A 21,988-nucleotide genomic window follows, 5' to 3' on the forward strand; every position below is an offset into this window, starting at 1 on the left:
TATGCTTAACTTCTTTTTTCTTTAGTTTTAAAACAGGTTTTTACTTTCCACTTACATAATTGCACACTATTCTTCGCATTTTTGTGGCACTTTGTTTATATTTGCGGTCACTAAAACGTTTCAATCCAAGTCAATGATGAAACTAGGGCGAGCGCGGTGTATTACGGCGGTCCATAACGACACAGACGGCCTTGATGCGAGCCGCATAGACGCTAGCGCCAGATTCTTCTCTAGTGTATATTGTAAGAAACTCTATGGAGACGGCCACCGCACCTGCTGAAGAAGCCGTGGAGAAGACGCGCTAAAAGGGGATATGCGCTACGCGGCTGTAAAGTCAGTAGACGACGACTAAAGGGATGACGCCGATTGCTACTAAGTACAACCCTGTACCGGCTTTAATGGTTTTTGCTTTCCAGTGCCGTCAAAACGACTGTGTTCTGCTTGGGTCCGGCTGTCCTCTCTCTCCTGGTATCCACTGCAGTGTGGGGAGCAGCTATGTCGACCCCCAGCTCAGCTGTTTGCACAACGAGTGCAAGATTCGCCAAATTTGTATTCCCTTGCTGTTTAGAGTAAAACCGTGAACCTACCTAAAACGTAACAAACCATTGTTATTTACGAAAAAAATGCGCCAAACAGAGGTAAGAGAATATTTTGCAGTAAAGAAATAATGACTGAAGATTGAAAATAATTCGCACAGATTTCCTCAAACGCAGGCTGTTGGGAAGAAAAGCTGGGACTCTAGCCCTGGGCAACTGAGGCCAAACAGTGCAGGTCGCTTTAGGAGCTGCTTAAAAGACCAGGAGGAGTATCACAAGCGGACTGCGTTGGTTTACAGGGGAAGGGCCTGCCTTGTACCCACAGGAAAACGGAATCTCGCTCTTTCATGTGTACATATATTCATAGGTTCATATGCTCTTTCATGTTCATATAATCATGTTGCTTGCACCATTTGTGTACAGAAAAGAGGCGACCTTGCACTTTCGATCAATCGCCTCAATGTTTGCATGTCATGTGCTGAACCATCTCATTTCTTCCATGCCAACCTGTCAGGCCTCAACGCATTGCTTTTCAGGTGTGTTTTTTTTTTTTATTCTGCTGCTTTATATGCTTTGTAACAACCACAAAATATGAAGGAAAATTCTGGGAATGCGCTGTCAGGGGTGCTGAGCCATAGGCTACGCAGGGCGAGGGAGGAACAACAAGAGATACACATCACGGACGCCCGCAATTTGTCACGTGCCTACGCGAACGGGAACGCCCCTTTGCGGCTGTCTTTTCCCTCAACTTAGCAGCACAGGTTTGCCCATTAACCCTCTCTTTTCTACGCGGTTGTTTGCTTCGCGAACAGAAGTATCCTCTCCGCACAAGGCCCGCATACGCCGGGCGGACGCGAGGTAATTACCATGTATATTTTCTTCGAAGAAGAAATCAACACGAAGGCAGGTGCGGGCTGTTACCCCAGTACGCCATTGTTTACGTCCTAATTAACGATCCGTCGTCCAGCGCGTGCGCGCCTGCATCCGGGCATGTATACAAGAGAGGCTGGAATAGCGGATAACAAAAGGATGCGGAAGCGCGAGGTAAACTCCCCCCCCCCCCCCAAATTATTACAACAAAAAGCAACGAGTTCAACGATAAATTTTAGTCAGGAGGCTTTTCTGGTTTCGGTAAATAAACAAGGGTCGTTTTTGCTTCCACAACTTCCTCAATAGAGCCGCGGCATACGTGCTGCGTAGTGCATTTTTCTGCCGACTTTTTTTTTACACAGTGGAGCTGGTGCTACTGGCCGTAGGTTCGGGGTTCGTGCGCGCCGAGAACTTCCCGCCAGGAACGTTATCGCGTAGGCGTCGGGCAGCTGTCGCATTACCCGCTCTACAACGGAAAGACACGTGATAGCGGCCGCCGCGACACTCGAGAGGGGCGTGCGCAAGCTCTCAGTATTGTAGGAGAGCCCTTCGCGCGGAAGTCGCATCGTTGTGCGCATGCGCTCAGTATCGCACAAGAGAGCTCGCGCACAACGTCTTCGCAGTTCTCGGCATGGCTCGGCCGCGGGTAGTTCGCATGGCCGAGGAAGAGGCCGCGAACAGAAAGGCAGATCGTCCTACTGAAATTAACTATGTGTCCTCAATGCGCACCTACAACAACTTCCCGATTCAAGTCCTCCGCATGAGCGCAAGCTTCCCTGGATTTCTAACACGAAATTGTTTTAGTCCGGGATACAACAAGAGCTCATTGACGTCATATCCGTCACGGAAGTGACGACAGTACACGTTTGCCGAAGTGACCCTCCACCAGGACGTCACTCGCCAAGCACACCCACACGACAGCCACCGACCCGCAAATCATGCGTCGGTGCACATTTTACTTTCGTGTTTTTCTGATTCCTATGAGAGAGGAATCAACCACAGTTTCATGAAAAACAAATCTGTAACACACACTTGCGCTAACGCCGTACGCACTCGAGTAGCTTATGCGCCTGCTGTTTTTTGTTTCAAATATTGCACACAAAATTACGTCACCAATTGCGCGCTAACCATTCCTTTCATGAATATGCGTTGGAGGAAGGAGAACAAACCAGCTTGTCACGCCTCGATAAGGGCGTGTTTAGGACACCGTAGTGCAGGCTATAGGTGGAGCCATATCCCATGATATAATGGGATGCGTGTATTTATAAAGGATAAGGTAGGCATAGGCAAAGAGACCTCAAGAGGGACCAGATGGAATGCCAATGCATTTATTTGGGAGAGGGACGCAAAGTGTAACTCCATCATGCGACCAAGGGGTAAGAGTGAGCAGTAAATGATTAGCAAAAGTTCAGATGTTATAATCAACACTTTCATGCGTGTGCAGCTAACATAATATTCACTTCATTTTGTAGTAGCCGGGACGTTTAGGCGTCGCGCACGACTATTTTTTATTACATTACGATGTTAACAAAGCGTGCGCTTTTCCGACGTGCAGCTATTCCTGACTAGAACATCGCTTCATAGCGATTGCACTTGCTGTTTGTAAAAGTAACGGTATATAAGCCGCAAAAAATGGTCGTGTATCATTTCCTGCAGACGAATAAGTTTCTTCATTCCAGGATGCCCACTCTTGAGGTTATCGCACAACATACTTAGCTCTGTTTTTGCTGTGAGGCCCTCCGCTCTTTTTTTTTCTTCCGCAAACATCCAGAAGATATTTTTTATTCTGAAGGCCATCAATTGATGGAAGTGCACTTCCATGAGCCGCACAGACCTTCTAAAATCGACTGGTGGCTTTTACAACTAGCTCGCAAGGTGTAATACACACAAACGTGGATATTTTGTCGTCCTTTTGTGTACGTGTTTCTGTGTTCAAGCCCTCTGGACAATTAGAATCGCTTTGGTTGTTCGGGTGTGTTAGTGTTCTGATAGCCTTTCATCTATGATTTTGGACCATTTGACCTATGATTTGGTAAGGGAGCCACCTGGGCCCTGACATTACTATAAACGGCGTGTCGATTGCTGTTAAAACGGAGCACAAGATTTTGGGCCAATATGCGATAGGCCGTGTCTAGAGTGCCGTCCGACTGTATTATAACCACTCCACTATATCGACGTCCACCGGCCTTTCAAGGCGAAATTGCTGCGTCTGGCAGTACATCGCTCTAGATAATGTAAAGATAGGCAACCTAACCTAACCATAACATAACAGAACCTAACGCAGACAAAAGAAATCATTGAGAACACTAAAACTAACCTAAGGTATAAAAATTACACTTCAAATAAATACTAAAAAAAAACAACCGCTGCACAAGCCGGCGTCGAACCACCGACTTTAGAATAAAGAAGCTAAGACGGATCCTCTGCACTACAACGACAGACTCTCTGTCCTGTGCTAGCCTAGTGTTAAATAATCGAATGTTGGCGGACGGCACTCTAGCCATGCCTGCAACGATCAGCTAGAGTGCTGTCGGACGGCACTCTAGACACTGCGTATCCGATAACAAACTAACATTTGTTTCACATCTGAAAAAGCTTAAGCAGAGATAGCTAAAAGCTACGAACATTCTTAACGTCGTCTCACACCAACCCTACGGTACAGACGAGCAGCTTCTCCTGCGTCTTTATACTATATTGGTAGGACCTCCCTTAGACTAGGTCAGCGGCAGCGTCGTATGTGGGTCGGCAACGAAAACGGCACTAAAAATGTGTGCACGGTTGTGCATTTGGGGCTTCTCCTTGCTAGTGGCGCCTTTCGCACTAACCCTGTTGAACGCCTCTATGCAGAGTGTTACAAATGGTCCCTATATCACGAGAGGATATACACTAACTTATTGTATTCCTCCAATATCATGTCTATGACAAATCATCCTTTTCATTCGACCATTCATGATGCATCCTCAAAGCAGCTCTTTTTAACCATCCATCTATTCCCATGCCGTTCCCTCTCAGAGTGAGAGCAGAAGCTTCGGAAATAGTAGTGTCATTTTCATACATACACAAGACACCCATCATTCATTTTATTGCACCATGGCAATACACGGCTGTTTCTTGTGACCTGTGCTTTTTCTGTTCGACAAAAACAGGCCACCGAGGGCAGCTACTATGCAGCCTTTCCTCTTCCTGCAAGAAAAGCACCAGTGTGCAGAGTTTTACTGCGACGCATCAAAGACCGCTAAGGCTGTGTCTTGGGCTGCGTACGGACCGAACTTTAGCCTGGGTGAAAGAACGAACACCCACAACAGCATTTACACTGCATTTTACTTGTTTAGGCCACATTGTCCAACATCAAATTTTAAAGTCCATAGTGTAAACAGATTTTCTTAGCGTTGTACTTGCACTTTTGTCCATAAAACGTTAAAAAATATGCAATCAATCCTGCTTATAAGGAATTTATGTCGGCTTACGCCTGAAGTCTCAAAATAACAAATTATCGGGTTCCTGGCCATCGGGGGATACCCGTGAAAGAAACCGCAGATCAAATGGCCACTACTGCTAAACTCTTCAATACAGTGGACATAGCAACATTACCCTACACTGACGTGAAGCCACACATCAGACACCAACATCGCAACACATGGCAAGCACGCTGGAGTAAACAGACAGATTACAAGTTACACGTAATAAAACCTAACTTGGGGCCATACACCACTGACACACGAAACAGACACACAGAAGTTGTCTTTGCTAGGCTACGGATAGGGTACACACATGTCACACCCTCGTATCTACTACGGGGCCTTCAAGACCTCTGTATAGCACGTGTGGAGAAGCCCTACCTGCAGTTCACCTACTCATTCAATGCAAGGCACTGGACAAAACACGACGCAAGCGCTCCCCACAACTATACAGTCTACACATCCCACTACATTAAACGTTTTTCCTGTCTGACGATTCCATGTTTTCTGTCAAGCGCGTTTTTAAGTATTTACAGAAGTTCAACTTTTAGGCCTAATTTCATAGCACGCATGATCATTCCCTGCCCTTGTACACCAGCTATCTTCATTTTCGTTTTCTGATGTTACTTTTGTTCTTGCTGACTGATTTTAGTGTTTACGTTTTCACCTCTCTTATATAACCACTGTTTTGGAGCTATCTTCCCTGTTGGCCTTGGGCCATTAACATCACACCTTCATTATTTTCGACCATTGAGTATACAGCGAAACGAACTTTGAATTTGGGATGATTGAGAATTTACGAGAAATGAGTTTCCATCAACACCAAATGATGTCTACAAAACAAACCTCGGTGACCCCCCACTCCAACCGCCACCCCAGACGTCCCCAGAAAAAAAAATATTTGCAAACACGGAGCGCCACTTAAAAAATAGTACGTTTGAAAGGACGACGCAAGACGACGAACTATTCGTTTAGGTTTACTTGCGGTATAACCATGTCAATTTTGGTTCTTTTGAACCGGGGTACACGCCTGAGTATTTGATTGATTGTAGGGCTTAACGCGCCGACGCAACGCAGGTGATGAGGCGCGCCGTAGTGGAGGGCTCCGGACCACCTGGGGATCCTTAAATCTGCCCCGAAATCTCGTATACATGGGCGTTTTTCGCTTTCCAACCCCATAAGAAAATCGGCTGGCGTGACCGGGAATCGAACTCGCGACCTCGTGCTCAGCAGCGCAACGCCTTAGCCACTGAGCCACCGGGGTAGTTGCCTGAGTATTTGCATAAAGTGACAAGTATAGAGAGCAATTCAAGAAATAGGGAGGCATTTTTGTAGCGTTAGCTCAATCACACGGAAGGTTGCATTTATTCACGTTTTGCATATTTCCCACATGTTAAAGGAGCTGCTGGTAGGGTTAACTTCTTACAATAAGAGAATTTTGTTTATGATCAGCTTTTATTTCACTAAAAAACAACGCATCCACCTTTCAAGAGTTAAATATTGGAGGATACGCAGTTATATAGGCCATTTTCGCACGCCTCAAAAAATACTGATACCCAGAAAACAATGTCATGGCGCACTCCTGAAATCCATACAGGTTGCTCGGATAACGTTTCGGCAGTAATGAATGGCACATTCAATCCATGTTAGTCTCTTGGTCCCGAGACATTTCTTCCTCAATCTCAGATGTAGCAGGCAGTTTAGCGTAAACGTGAGCCAAAACACAAAAGGAGAGCAGATTCCACAAAAGAGGGGCGGCTGAAAAGGGAAACTTCATTCTCATGTGCATCTGAATATCCTGCGGTCTTGTCTCTCACTAACGACGTCCAAGCTGCGTAGTGGCACTCTTTATTGCTTCTTGTAGATGTATTTGAAAGATTAAAAAACCGGGAAGAAGAAGGTTTCACAAACGGCAACCTAACTTGGACGTTGATGGGGAATCCAAAAATACAGCCGTTGGAAGCCATTATCATTTCGGGAAGCACAGGTAAAGGGCCGCAGACGCGACTGTTAAAATGAGCCTAGCCAACGCCATCCCTAAGCCACTGCTAATGCCTAGCCAAACGACCTGAGCACAGATGCGAGTGCGTCTTAATATATTAAGAGGCAGAGGCGAACGGCACCACCAGCGAACGTAGATGGCGGTCTGTCTCCGCTGACAAACTGTTTTGTGTGTTATACTTCCTTAGCTTAGTATGTTGGTTCTCCGTGACGGAGTCATTTTTTGAATTCGACGACGCCAACGAGTAGCGCACACCATGGTAGCACAGGGCTGGGCTTCGTAGTAGAAGATAAAATATATTGTCGACATGAACATTTTACGTGATGTTTACGGTTGGCTTCAAAGAAAATCTGGTACTGAGATGCGTACGTAACACTCGTGATAAATGCGTGTCGTGGAGATTAACAAGGCGTTTCATTTGAAATGTGTGCTAATGGGCTCCTAGGCTTCTCAGAGGGACCATGGTAACGAATGTGCAAGGAATTACGTAACTCACGTTCTCAGCCGGCTGTAACCGGGGATTGTAACTGATAACTCCTCCGCTCGCAGACAGAGGACGCTGATAGTCGAACCTTCGTGTTCTCCGTAATACGGTAGCGATAAAGTGGAACAACGTGTTCCCATTACGTCACGTAGACCTGTATGGTACCGACACCTATATCTGAAACAGGTATACTAAGCGCTTTTCGAACGAGGGTGGTATGCATTGCCTCCTTCCAGAGAAGTCTTTTGATGCCGCATGGGCACCACATCCGGCGCTATACTACGAACTGCGCCACTAAAGAGTAGAACATATGCTGGTATAATTATATGTAAACACACTACAGGGTGTTCCAAAATTATCATCCATGAGATTTGCCAGTGAAAGTCAAGTTTTGTCCTTTGTGTGCTTTTTTTCATAATTGCTCGCAGACAGACGCATATCGCGTTTATTCCCAAAAGTGTAAGTCAGACTTCGCCGCTGTTCCAGCTCTTCTGAAAATTAAGCACCTAATTACATGGGCAGTTTTGAATTTTTTGGCCCATTTTTCCATCGTATTGTGCCTTTCCCGCTGACAATGCTGGTATTATTTCTGTAGCTACAGAGTGAGCGACTACTCTCGACCTGACACGAGGTGACGTCCAGACGCACTCGACTGGAATTGCATCCCGTCACCTTTTCTAGGCAGGTACGCGACCTCGTGAAACCCAGTATCAGCCGAAACATTCTGAAGGTGATTTTGCGCCTTCACCCAGGCAGTGCAAACTATTGCACATATATTATACAGAGAAGGAAGAAATCACAAACGTTATTGAAACATAATGCAGGTAATAACAAACTAACTACAACGCGATGATTGCCATTGCAGTCAACTACCGTCCTTGTTTCACAAGTCAAGCTTTTAACGATCAAGGTGCTTTGCCTCCTTGAAACAGGCGAAAAGGTTTTTTTTTTCGTATCACCGAAACTTTAGTATTTGATATTTATTGGTTTTCTGATGATAATGTTTGGCCCCCACCGCGTAGGGTGTCGCACAGCGAAGCAATAGCTAGAAACTTCCTGCATGGCTAAGTCCGCCTTAGTCAAAAGTGCTTACTATTACTACGTACTACCTAGCACTGTATGGCTGCTACTACTATTACTACTACAACAACTACTACTACTACTACTACTACTACTACTACTACTACTACTACTACTACTACTACTACTACTACTACTACCACCACCACCACCACCACCACCACCACTGCTACTACCACCGCTCTACTACCCCAACAATGTCAGTACATCTTTCGCGCATCACGAGCCGATCATTATGAAGCTTTATGCAAAAACCTCACATCAGCAGTGGGGTCACAATGTCAGTAATATATATGCTTTCAGTTGGTCAGTATTCTTTTTGGAAGACTCTACACCGAATCACGAACAGCGATGGAACCGAAGAAACAATTGCGCATGTTTCATGCAACTGTAGTTTGTGCACGTGGTGGGCTGTTTAAGATTGCGCACAAAGTGACACTTCTTTTTAAATCAAATAAGTGAAATATTTCTGTATTTCACACTGGAAGACTCGTGTCCTTTGTTTTGGAAACGCCCTGGAATGTTCTGAGCTTGCGTAGTGCAATTAGGTAGAGGAACGGCAATGTCCACAGCATATATAACATAAATTTTATGTATTCCATATCTCAAACCCTGCTTGCCAACATCTTCACAGTGGTTGGAGAGAAAAAGTAAGGATTACTCGAAAAGCTTCAATTTTCGGAAAAGGTATCTCACGTCTTCCAGACAAATCAATGAAGCCTAAACATAATTTCTTTATAAACATTGTTTCCCGGAAGGTTCCGCCGATTCGGCCAGTCATATGCGGAATCTTCGATGTTTCACGTGTGCAGTGTATCGTGGGACCTACGAACGCAAAAATCAACAATTTTCCTTGACATCTCGTTTCGAAAAATCTGCTGACGATTAAGATAGTTCATAATGCGAAATTTAAACGCAGCGCAAACTGAAGAGCCTTCTCGGCCACGGAGCATAGGTGCTGCTTCGGCGGCGCGCGCCTATGGATTCGCGGGACGGTGGCGCTTACCCTTTGTTCGGTCAGCTCGCTGAGCTGCAGCGGGTGACAAAACACTTCCTCGGCTCAGGAAGTGATCACTTCATCGGGGGACGCACGTCCGCTCGCGCTGCTCTTGCTTTCTCTCGTAGCGCGTCGCCGACGCGGAGGAAGTTTCTTCCGCTTTCCTCGTCACACTTTCGCCATACTATCCTCCTCTGCTTTTCTGCTCGCTCTATCGTCGGTGTCGTCCTCGTTGTCTTGGTTGCAACGACGCCGAGAGCGAGGTACGTGGCTACACCGCAGGAGTGGGAACGTAAGAGCTGCGCTCTAAAAATTGCTCCGCCCTCTCTTCGAAATAGCTGGCTCCCGTTAAGACTAACTTGAAGGGACCGCGGCAATCTGTTCGTATTATCATAAATTCGTCTTAAGCGAGGGTTTTTGGATCCTTGACGTTACAAGAGAGCAAAAGTCTTGCTCGTCTTAACCATAAAGTTGGTCTGAAGCGAGTTTGTCTGAACAGGAGTACATATAATATATTTGATATAAGAGGGGTTGTCTGATGAAACCACTCTAGCGCAAATGTTGGGGCTCTCTCTGAAGTTTGAATGCGCTGGAGCCTTGTACGTGTCGCTGAACGCACAGGCCACACGTACAAAGTAATACGGTAATACGGTTAGACCAACTCTCATGCTACGTGGCTAAAGGGCCCCTAAAATATTCAGTCATACATTTTCATACTACTTGACGCAGTGCTTACCAAAAAGGATATGCAATGGATATGAAAAAACAAGAGAGACGCCACAAACCAGTAAAGAAATACGATAACTTTCAAATGGCAAATTTTTTTGAACTTTATTGTATGTCTTGCCTGGGGCTTCGCGTGACTGTTGGGTTGTTAACACGTACTAATGAACAGTCAAACGACACCGCTCACCAAGAAAACCCAGCAAAATCAGTAAATATTTTGTTTCCTTGAGTCAATGTGTTATATAACACCTTGGTTCGCAGAAGCAAGAAATAACATTTTTATTCTCCATTTTCTCCCTAGCGGTGTATAGCTAATATGGTTTGATACACCGTATTTTACTCCCAATTGTTGGAATGAGGAAGTCCTGATGCTTTAACTACTTTGTTAAAAACAATGTGAGATCTGCGCATGTCACTTTATTTGGATAATCTATCCTAGGCTCACTACGTTCCTCTAAACGACACGAAAAGCTGTCCTATCATTGCGATTGTTTTGAATACTTGATGACGGTAGTTACACAACCAGTCCGGAGCTCCTTTTAAAGCGTGCTATTTATGTTTCGAATATGTTGTCTTGATGGGATTAACACCGGCATTTTCTTCATGTTATCTAACACTGTAATCTATTCGCCTTGGCTGTATTACTATACGCTTCATTACGTTCCTCTGGTTGCTGTTACCAAGGGTTCATGATGGAAACTGTGCGGAATAACCTAGAAGATGACGTTAGCTGCTCTAGGTAACTGACGGCTAAAGGGCTCTCCACTATGCCATTCCGCGACTTCTTGATCTCTAAGCTCACCACAGATCGTTTAAGATGGCAACAAATTGAAGCTAGGGACGGTTTTAAAATGTAAACTTTGTTGCAAGCTATATAAACGGGCATGTTTTAAGCCGAATGTTGCAGAAGAAGCAGTTGCTTGTAGACCCCAGTTTATAGCCTTAAATGAAGTTTTTCTGCAGTGATACTTGGGTCGCGTCTTTGTTGCCTAAAAAATATAAAAAACCGAACTTCTTCACTAAGGTGAAACCTGGGTAGGTGTGTAGCATGCAGTGCATAAGTGTATTCAAAGATTGTAGGTCTCTCTCCTGCCACACGGAGCGCGCTGATATACGCGGCCTTCCAAGTACGAAGACGGAGGAAAAGTGAAATTCGTAATGGATAACTGCAAATTTCAAAGTTAAACCGAGTACGGAGAGAAATAGAAGCAACCAAGCAAGCAGGGACAAAAAACGAGCAATGGGGTGTGTTCTTTCAGTGCGCGTTTTCGCCAATGGGGGTGAAACGTTCTAGCGCGAGGCGTAGGAAAACGAGTGTCTCGGTGCTTTAGTACCATGACCACAAGAAAATATATCCCATGAAGACGCCATGAGACGACGAAGATACAACACGCGGACACACATAGCCCGTAAAACGGTGGCCACCCCTCTGTTTCTATTAGCTCCGCGAACCAGTTGTTACTCAAGCTTTTGCAATTGAAAATAGGCGTCATGTGAAATACCCATTTGCATTGAATTTTCTAAGCAAATGGTATACCTTCATGAATTTGCGACGGGGCATTACACGCAGTTCTTATGTCAACAAGTGGAAGCGCAATAAATGTAGGTGAGCCTAGGTAGCGGTGAAGGCCACCGATCTGTCGCGGTGCAATGGCACTCCCGCTCACCATGAGGTTAATCCCTGCTCAGCCGACAAACCTATTTGTTCACGTCCTCTCGTGTTTCCGCTGCATGCATCTCTGTGCCCAATTTTAGCTCTACCGCATGCAACGATGTGGTATACAGGTATACAACCAAGGATATCTGGAACGACGTTGCTAGTCACACGATAAAAATATATTTCCCGTGTGGGGGCAGTGGCAATCAGCAGTTTTCAAAAACTGAGACACGTACCCGGTCTCGTAAATTGGAACTGGAACCCGGTCTCGTAAAACCCGGTCTCGTAAAAACTGGAACCCGGTCTCGTAAATTTACAGAACTTTGGTTTTCCGGAAACTGCCTGGCTCTATTTGTGTGCGTTTCGAGGAGTCCTTCCTAATCGAAAACGCTTCGCGTAAGCCGGAAATGACATTCATAAAGCCAGTAAGACATATTTGTAGTGATATTCACAAATCGTGCCTCCCAATACTCATGACGGCCACTGTTCATTTTTAAATGGTCAGTTCTCTTGGGATGCTGAACCACCACAGTTCTAAAACGTGCCCGCACCGACAGCTGGCCGTTGCTTGCACCGTAGTCTCAGTGGCTGCTTCAATGTTTAACACAGGCGAAGGAAAGCATGGTTTGACGTGACAAATTAGGTTTTATCAAAAAAGGTACATGCATGCATGCATGCATGCATACATGCTGCCGCAAACCATGCATTCTGTTTGTTTACTTTGTAATTTTGTTTTTAAAGCGAAGCTTTTTACCTCTACCTCGAAGGGTTCTTTTGCGACCTTTAGTGTCAACAGAAAACTCTCGCGAACACAGAAAAGAAGTAACTGGCACCACCACGATTCGAACATGGAACGAATAGAGAAACGGCGCGAGAGCATGCTTTCTTACCGATTGAGCTACGAGCCCACGCGCTGGCGGTGGCCACAGATGGTGCATGCATCGAGCGCATCTGCGGGTTTACCCCCTGCATTTCCGCGGAAAGCCACACGATAGCGTCACTCGCCCTCTCGCGCCGCCACTGCTCCCACGGCAAGTGTAGCCGCCGGGCGCGCGCCTTGCGCATGTGCTAGGATTTATAAAAATACAGGAAGCTCACACCAACGCGTGGCATCCCACTTCATCTCCGTCACGGCTGCCGACTTCGCCGCGTCCGTCGGCGGTGGCAGATGTGGAGAAGTGTTATCGTCTAACACAGGGTTTCAGCTTCCTTTAATTTTATGAAAAAAGAGAGGTTCCATTCATTACCTTCGCTAATACAACCCGATCAACCACCGTTCATGCATCGATTCAACCTTAGCAAAAAATATCTCTTTGAACAGCCAAAAAGGTGTGGGTAAGTTCATTGGACTTGGTTCTGGGTTTACTCTTTGTTGAGCCACGTGTGTGAATTCAAGTGACGTCGCATGGGTAAGCGTTGTGGGTGTCGTTCATAGCTTATCTTTGCAACCACCTTCGCAGGGTGGACTGAAGCGATTTTTTTACCTTACGGCCGCGCCCGACTGTGTTATCTATGTGCCAAGCGAAGCTTGGCGCGTGTACCCTTTCCTTTGTTTGTGTGCCGCACAGGCTAGCTCATCTCGTAGGGAGAGTCTGTCTGCCTGCCGTCACGAGACTGGAATAATATTCTTTGATCTCCAGTGTTGTCGCTGCAATTCGACAGTTGTAGAAACAATACCGGCATAAGATAAAAGCGCGCACGACCAACACCGCGGATTTCGATTTTACCGAGGTTCGCCTGCGCACTACAGGCTGTTGACCGCTTCGTCGCCGTATGCGTAATCTTTCAGTTTTTAGCGGAGCACACATTTGCTCAAATAAAATTTCTGTTTTCATAAGAAACCTGCTTCCTTGGGTACGTGACATCTGGTAGAGGTCTTGCGTACATGCACTCTGAACCCTCTTAGCGCCCGTCTGTTGTACTGTGCCCCTTCGTCCTGTCTTTTAGGTGCGGAGTAACTTAGAACCGCACAATGTCCGTCCCCGTCCATGCGCGTAGCATTAACAATCGTAAAAATCACAAAGGCACCGGTAGGGTTCGAGCCTGTGTCTGGTAGACCACACACAGTTAGTGTCAGTTGTCTTACCCATCGCGCTACGAAAGTCAAACGGCTTACGAGAGTCAAAACGGTGCAGAGTACCTTCGGACCTCCCATTGTCCGTCCGCGTTCATCCATGCGCACATCAACATCAAGCGACAATCAAGCGAAATTCGATTTGAGACGTGAGTTGCACTTTCATTTAAACAATAAACAAGGTGCAACTTGTGGGACAATCTGCTACACCCGCACGTGTAGCATAGTGAAGAGAATAAAGCTCTCACGCCCCGCGCCTCGCGCCATGACCTTGACGTCATGCGCGTGGTGCCAGGCAGGCATTCCTTCCAACATGGTGTCAGAAGTGGGATGTGCTGACCGCTGCTCTCCGCCGGAACGACACGTCAGCACACCCAACCAACCCTCGTTCTGAAGCCGCTTCTGCCTCGTCTACGGGCCTTCCCTCGACTACAGACCTGCGTGCGACCTTCGCGAGCGACTCAACCTCGATGGCCAACAAGAACGGCAGCGCGGCCTCGTTCCAGATCACGGCACCTGACCCGTTCACCTTCTCACCGTCAGACTGGCCCCAATGGAAGAGACGTTTCCTCCGCTACCGGGCTGCTTCAGGGCTCAGCGATCGACCCAAAGAATGCCAAGTGGATGCACTGGTCTACCTCATGGGACCCCAGGCAGAGGACATCTTCAATACCTTCAAGCTGACTACTGACGAACAGAAGAACTTCGACGCAGTGCTTAAGGGCTTCGAGGACTACTTCATACCTCGGCGAAACATCATCTACGAGCGGGCGAAATTCAACACCCGAGTCCAGCTGGATGGTGAGTCAGTCGAAGATTTCGCAACAGCCCTACACGCACTAGCAGATTCTTGTAACTACGGGGAGCTCCGTGAAGAGTTAATTCGAGACAGACTAGTCGTGGGCCTCAAGAACCATAAACTGTCGCAAACTCTGCAGCTTGACCCCAGCTTAGACCTAATGAAGGCGCTAACCATCGCTCGTCAGAATGAAGCAGTCCAACAGCAGCAGGCAGAACTCTTATCGGGCACGCCAAAGGAAGCTGTCAACCTCGACGCTCTGAAAGTACGGCGTAGTAGACCCGTTAAAGACCCAGTTGCAACGCCACCCCCAACCACACACCACCCGAGGCGTTTCAAGAAATCATGCGGCTGGTGCGGCAAAGAGCGTCACGTGAGGGCCATCTGTCCTGCCAAAGACTGCGTCTGCCAGAAGTGCGGGAAAAAGGGCCATTTCCAAACCGTCTGCCGCTCAACAAATGCTCTTCAGAACATCGAGCAGGAGCCAGGTTTCCTGGGCCTCATGGCGACGACGGCTTCATCCAGGTGGGAAGTCTCTCCCCTCGTCGAGTCCCAGACCCTGGTATTCAAAATCGACACGGGAGCGGATGAGACTGTTATCCCGGAGCGACAATTCCGACAGCTCTTCAAGCACGTCGTTCTGACTTCCCCCGACCGGAGGCTTCAGGGTCCAGATGGAAAGACTCTGCGCATCTCGGGACTGGCAAGGCTTCGTTTCAAGCTCAATGGCCGAGAAAGCGTGGAAAACGTCTACATCTTACCCGGTCTGCGCACAGCCCTACTTGGCAAACTAGCCATCACCAACCTTGGCTTGTTCCCGTCGGTGAACACTGTTTTGGATTTAAACATAGAGATTTTCCCGACGTTTTCCAAGGGCTCGGAAAGCTGCAACAGGAGTATGACATCGTGCTCCAACCTGACGCAACTCCGTTTGCCCTGACGTCTCCACGACGGGTACCACTTCCCCTCTACGAAAAAACCAGGGCAGAGCTACAACGAATGAAGGAAGTTGGCGTAATTACTCCTGTCACGCAACCCACAGCATGGTGCGCGCCAATGGTCGTCGTACTCAAGCCTTCGGGGGCACTCCGAATTTGTGTAGACTACACGGAACTAAACAAGTCTGTACTCCGCGAGTGGCATCCCATCCCAGCTGTTGAACACACCCTTGGCATGCTTCGAGGAGCCGCATGGTTCTCGAAAATCGACGCAACCTCGGGTTTTTGGCAGATCCCGCTGACTGAGAGAAGCAAATTTATCACGACCTTTATAACGCCCTTTGGTCGTTTTTGCTTCAATCGTCTACCCTTCGGCATTTGCTCTGCTCCTGAACACTTCCAACGACGCATGAGTGACATTCTGCAAGGCCTCGATGGGGTCGCCTGTCACATGGACGACATTCTCATCTGGGGTTCGACCAAGCAGGAACACGATGAGCGACTCCGAAGTACTCTCGAGCGGATTCGACGCGCTGGTGTCACCCTAAACAAGGAAAAATGTCAGTTTGGCGTCACGAAAATCTCGTACTTAGGGCACGTCATCGAGAACAACCATGTTCGACCTGATGAGAGAAAACTCAAAGCCATCACAGAAATGCCTAGGCCAACTTCCAAGACTGAACTTCGACGGCTACTGGGCATGGCGACTTACCTCGGTCGTTTCGTACCGAACATGGCCGAACTTCTCCAGCCCTTGTCCAGCATGCTGTCTTCAAAGCAGGAGTTCGTCTGGGAGGCCGCACAAGAGGATGCATTCGGCAAATGGAAGAAACTGCTCTCATCCAGCCCAGTTCTAGCCGTGTACAGCAACGACAGGCCGACGAAGATCACAGCGGATGCGTCGTCCTACGGTCTCGGCGCCGTATTGCGCCAAAAGCAAGAGAACGGCCACTTCGCTGTTATCGCCTATGCCTCTCGTGTACTTACGGAAACAGAACGTCGATACCCTCAGATTGAAAAGGAAGGTCTCTCTCTCGTCTGGGCATGCGAGAAGTTCCATGACTACATTTTTGGGATGAAGTTTTGCCTTGAGACCGACCACAAGCCCCTAGCTGCGCTTTTTGGCTCAAAACCCATCGACGACTTAACGCCTCGTCTACAGAGGATGCGGATGCGCTTAATGCGTTACGCCTACGAGGTCGTTTACGTCCCCGGCAAAGAACTGACCGCAGCTGATGCCCTATCGACGTCTCCCGTAAGCCACGGCGAGACGAATGAGCTCGAGAGAGAGATTGAAGGACACGTGGGTCAGCTGTTATCTACGCTCCAAGTTTCACCACCTTCCTTGGACGAATTGAAACAGGAACAACAACACGACGAACTTTGCCGCCAGCTCCGTGCATTCACGCAGAAGGGTTGGCCGGGCCGTCGCGACCTAAAACAAAACCTTAAGGAATTCTGGCCACATAAGGACAGCATCACCGAAGTCAACGACATCCTGATGCATGGCTTTCGGATAGTCGTGCCCAAAAAGCTACAGGAGTCAGCTCTCCGCGTACTGCACGAAGGCCATTTCGACATCGACAAGTGCCGTGCGAGAGCAAGAAATGCTGTCTGGTGGCCTACGATTGACACCGACATCGAGAATCTTGTCAAGTCTTGCCGGACCTGCCTCCAGCACAGGACTAACCGGAAGATGCCGCTGCAGCCGACAGAATTTCCTGACAGGCCTTGGCAGCGAGTCGGCGTCGACCTGTTCTTCATTGGAGGAGTATGGTGGCTAATCGTCACCGACTACTACTCAAGGTATCCCGAGTTGGCCAAACTCACGAACCTGAATGCGAGGGCAGTGGTAACTCACTGCAAGTCAATTTTCGCAAGGCATGGAATTCCCGAAGTGGTCATCAGTGACAACGGTCCACAATTTTCAAGGGGACCTGACTCACCGTTTGCAGCCTTCGCCAAAGAATACGGTTTTAAACACGTGACATCGAGTCCTCAGTACCCTCAAAGCAACGGGCTCGCGGAAGCTGCCGTAAAAGTGATCAAGAGCTCTCTCGAGAAGACGGGCGATCCCTACAAAACGCTTTTGGCGTACCGGACGAGCCCACTCAAGAATGGTTACTCTCCCGCTGAGCTCCTAATGGGTAGGAGACTCCGCACTACTTTGCCGGCTTCTGCGGACAGCCTAGTCCCCTGCCTCCCGGACAGAGACAGGCTGAGGGAATACGAGGCTGAAAGCAGGAAAAAGCAACAGCACCACTTCAACATCCGGCATGGGGCACGAGACCTTCCGGACTTGGACCCCGACACTGACGTATGGATCGTGGACCTTAAAAAATTTGGCACGGTCAAACAGCAAGCGGAGGAGCCGAGGTCCTACTGGGTCGACACGAAGTATGGATCTGTTCGCCGCAACAGAACTCACCTGGTCGCAATGCCTCAACATTCCAACGAGTTGCAGCAACAAGAGACAGTCCCGCGGAACCCATTATGCACAAGCAGTGACCATACTCACAGCAAGAGTGGCCGGTGCATAATTCCGCCATCGCGGTTGGAACCGTGACCTTTTTAGAGAGGGGAGGATGTGGGACAATCTGCTACACCCGCACGTGTAGCATAGTGAAGAGAATAAAGCTCTCACGCCCCGCGCCTCGCGCCATGACCTTGACGTCATGCGCGTGGTGCCAGGCAGGCATTCCTTCCAACAACTGAGGGCTGAAATCGAATGACGGTCGGGACGCAAAGCGGATGTCACTCGGGGCCCAACTTGGATGTCAGTTCGAGTCCCCGTACTCCGCACCCTCGCCATCATCAACGGAGTTGAGACGCTGCCATTTTGTAGTACTACTGTTGAATTAGTAAGTTTCGCCAACTCCCGAACATCAAGCTCCTGTTGCCTCTTCTAGTCGCCAACCAAGACCAGCTCCTGCCAGCGGCCGGCAGCAGGGCCTCCCACAAGGAGCTTGAACTACTACCGGATAAATTCAAGACGGAAGATGTCACGACCAAGGAAATGAACTGCGCAGCCACGACGACCAACGCTGCAACCACTCCTGTAGGTTGGCAGCAATGGCACGAGCCGACGTCATTTCACGGGTAACCTATAGAAGATCCTGAGGAATAGAGGAATAGCAGGTGCCGACATTTAACCGACAGGACGACGACGAAACGCAGAGCGCCGTATTGTTCTATTTAGAAGACTCCACCCGCATTTGTTTCTAGGACCACGAGCGCACCCTGACGACCTGGGAATCAAGACTGAACTTTCCAAGACGTTCACGAATCTGGTGCATAATCCACTCGCCCAGCAGTTGCCACAGACATTGTTGTCTCGTGTTCGTAGAGAAAATGAATTGATTTTCCCCCGTCCGGAGGCGTAAAACATGGAAGTAAAGAAACTAAGGTGTCTTATGCGAAGGATAAAGCCACAGCTCTTCGCTTTCCTTGTCCGTATGCACCCTAAGGTGGAGGCCGACTTTTATTCTGGGGGGGCAGCGATGGAGAAGACGCTTGAAAGTATAGTGGGGTGGTAAACCACCCAACAAATGCACTGGTTTCGGAGACGACCGCTGCCAATCCTATTAGCTGCGTCACCCTACGCGAGACCATCCTTCGAGTGGTCAGAGAGGAGCTGCGAAAACGTTTCCCAGCGAAGTTGCAAACCCAAGACCCTTCCCTGAGCCACGTTAACAATGAAGAAGTGAAACAAGCACTGAAGGCTTTTATATCACAGGACGCACCCCGCATTCGGAAGCTATGACGTACCCCGCTGCGGTTCGCTGCCACCACCCACCGGCTACCACTCGTCAGCAGGAGCCATCCTACCGTCGTCCGCCGTCGCCCACCCGACCCCCGCGGTGGAACACTCCACCCCAAGAAAGATAGACGTATGGCAAACTCCCAATCACCTGTCGCTTTCCTACCTCTGCGGAGAAGCCGGCCACATTTACCTTCGCTGCCCCTAAACTCGGCCTACGAGGTTTGTCGGTCGACGCACCGCATTCCCACCCCGGACAACGACCGAGCGAAGTCGGCGAGTATGTCTCAGACCAGACGTGGCCCAGCCCGTTTCAGCCGTTCGCCGTCGCCCTACTTATACCTATCTCCGAGACGTCGCATCAACGCTTTCTTCGCCATGGAAGGTCCCACAGTCCTCGATGGGGAAGCTGAAAGTGGCAGCTTCTGGAGGTGAAGTTCTACTACTGTGAACAATCCAAAACCCCCAACAACCCAACGAAGCACCGACGACCAAAAATTCGGACGCGACCACAACCCGACGCCCCGATCCAACCCAGACGGAAACTCTGAACATGACGACGGCAGCACGGAGAGACGCACACCTGACGCGAAACCAGCCGTTAAGAAAACCACCACGACTCGCAGCTACCGACCGTCAAGGCGCACCAGGGGTGATACGACTCATCGACGCACAGGAAACTAAAAAATGACAACGTTTGACGCTTGGCTAACACTCGACGGCCATGACGCAGTCAGACTAGTCGCACTTGAGCCGACTATACAGTGATGAACGGATCGCTGAGGTGGGCCGAGTGAGGTGAATCGCTGGAGTGGCAGGAGGACATCTCGTCACGTCAAGTTGAACATGCATGTCGTGCATCAACATAAACGACACAACATACCCTACCGCGCTCGTCAATTTGTCGTTTGGGTATTGAGAAACAAGGGTGGATTTGCAGGACAAGACGCTCAGCTTTTCCGCCAGTCGTGCTGTTATACCGAAATCAAACGCCGAACAACAAACTACTCTGAAGATTACCGTGCCCACGTCACCCGTTCTCCCCGTGCAAGCCTGATCTCTGTCTACTGTCAAAATGCTGCTCCTCACGCCGACGCTAACGTAGACAGTGCGATAGACGCTACCGTACACCAGAGCCTGCTTCTGGAGCATGTTGTCTCCATCGCAAGACGTATTGTGTGCTTGAAGCAAGGGAAATCCTACGTTCTCCTGACGCAATTTACCAAATATCACTGTTATGAATGTTGGGCCGGACTGCGTAGAGAGTCATGAACCCCGAATACGTTCTTGCAAAACACGCACACAGAACATATATATTAACTAGATGATGTCAAACACGGAAATGGCACTTCAGTACCCTGACGGACTAGACACGCAAACACTCAGGTGAGGATTATAGTAGACAAAGTTGTAAGGGAGAGTCACGATCACTCTCGATGATCTCGGAGACGCTACGGTGTGGAAGCGACGCACTATTCTGCAGTTTACGGCGAAGTAGCGATGGAGCAGGTCGCTGCAGGCATTGAACCATTGCCTCGCTGGTCAGGAACATGATGGTGGCCGATAGCTAGCTGCGAGACTGAAGAGCTGAGGCTTGGTCCGCAGCGAGGCATCGCTTCCCGCGCTCTACACCACCGGAATACCGCTCACTCCGACGGGAGCAAGAGCTTCTTGTCGTCTGCTTGTCGGCCTTCATCTCATTGGCAGCCCGGGTGGTTACTCGAACAAGAGAGCCGGTGACGTTCCTAGGGCCTACACCGCGAGGGTGGCCTTCTTGCTGCCTCCGAGACCGAACTGCTTCTCCACCTCTTCTTCCCCAGACTTGCGTCTTTCATAGGGTACAGCCGAAACATTCGCTGGATTGGCCTCGTTGATTTGGGGGCAGTGACACCTCATCACAATCATTACCTAAACAAGGGCACTTCTATTGCGTTCCTCGAAAATATTCAGGAAGAAAGTGACGCAATGGGCGTCGCTGGCTCTAAGGGTGAATGAAACTACACCATCAACTCTGCTCACCTCTTCGCCATGAAGCCGGCGCTGCCGTAAGAAAAACAAAACGAATTGCGGGCACTGCTGCAACGCTACAGCGACTGTTTTTGTCATACCTCCAAGATACGACAGACTCCCCTTTAAAACACCCAATTATAACCGAAGACGGAGCCCCAGCTGCGAGGCAGTCACCGTACCGGGCGGGTGTTTTCTCAGGAGTGCGAAGCTACCCGGACGCAAGTTGAAGACATGCTCGACTACAACATCAAACAAGCATTAAAAAAACCCTTGGCGGCCCCAGCCGTGCTCGTCAAGAAATAAGACGCTAAACTAAGGTTTTGCATTGACTACCGACGACTGAACAAAATTCACGAATAAACTCGTATACCCTTGCCACGATTTGACGATGCCCTCAACCATTTTTGCCGACGCAAAGTACTTCTCGCCGATGGATCTGAAACCGGGTAGGCAATTTAAAGTGGACGAGAGGGACCGTGAAAAGACAGCGTTTATAACAACCTGACGGACTGTACGAGTTCAAAGTGAGGCGGTTTGGACTGTGCACGACACCAGCCACGTTCCCAAGAGTCACGGGTACTGTGGTAACAGGCCTAA

The sequence above is a fragment of the Haemaphysalis longicornis genome, unplaced genomic scaffold (assembly GCF_048455015.1).
Source record: "Haemaphysalis longicornis isolate Haplotype H1 unplaced genomic scaffold, Haemaphysalis longicornis Haplotype H1 scaffold_12, whole genome shotgun sequence".
Taxonomy (NCBI): Eukaryota; Metazoa; Arthropoda; class Arachnida; order Ixodida; family Ixodidae; genus Haemaphysalis; species Haemaphysalis longicornis.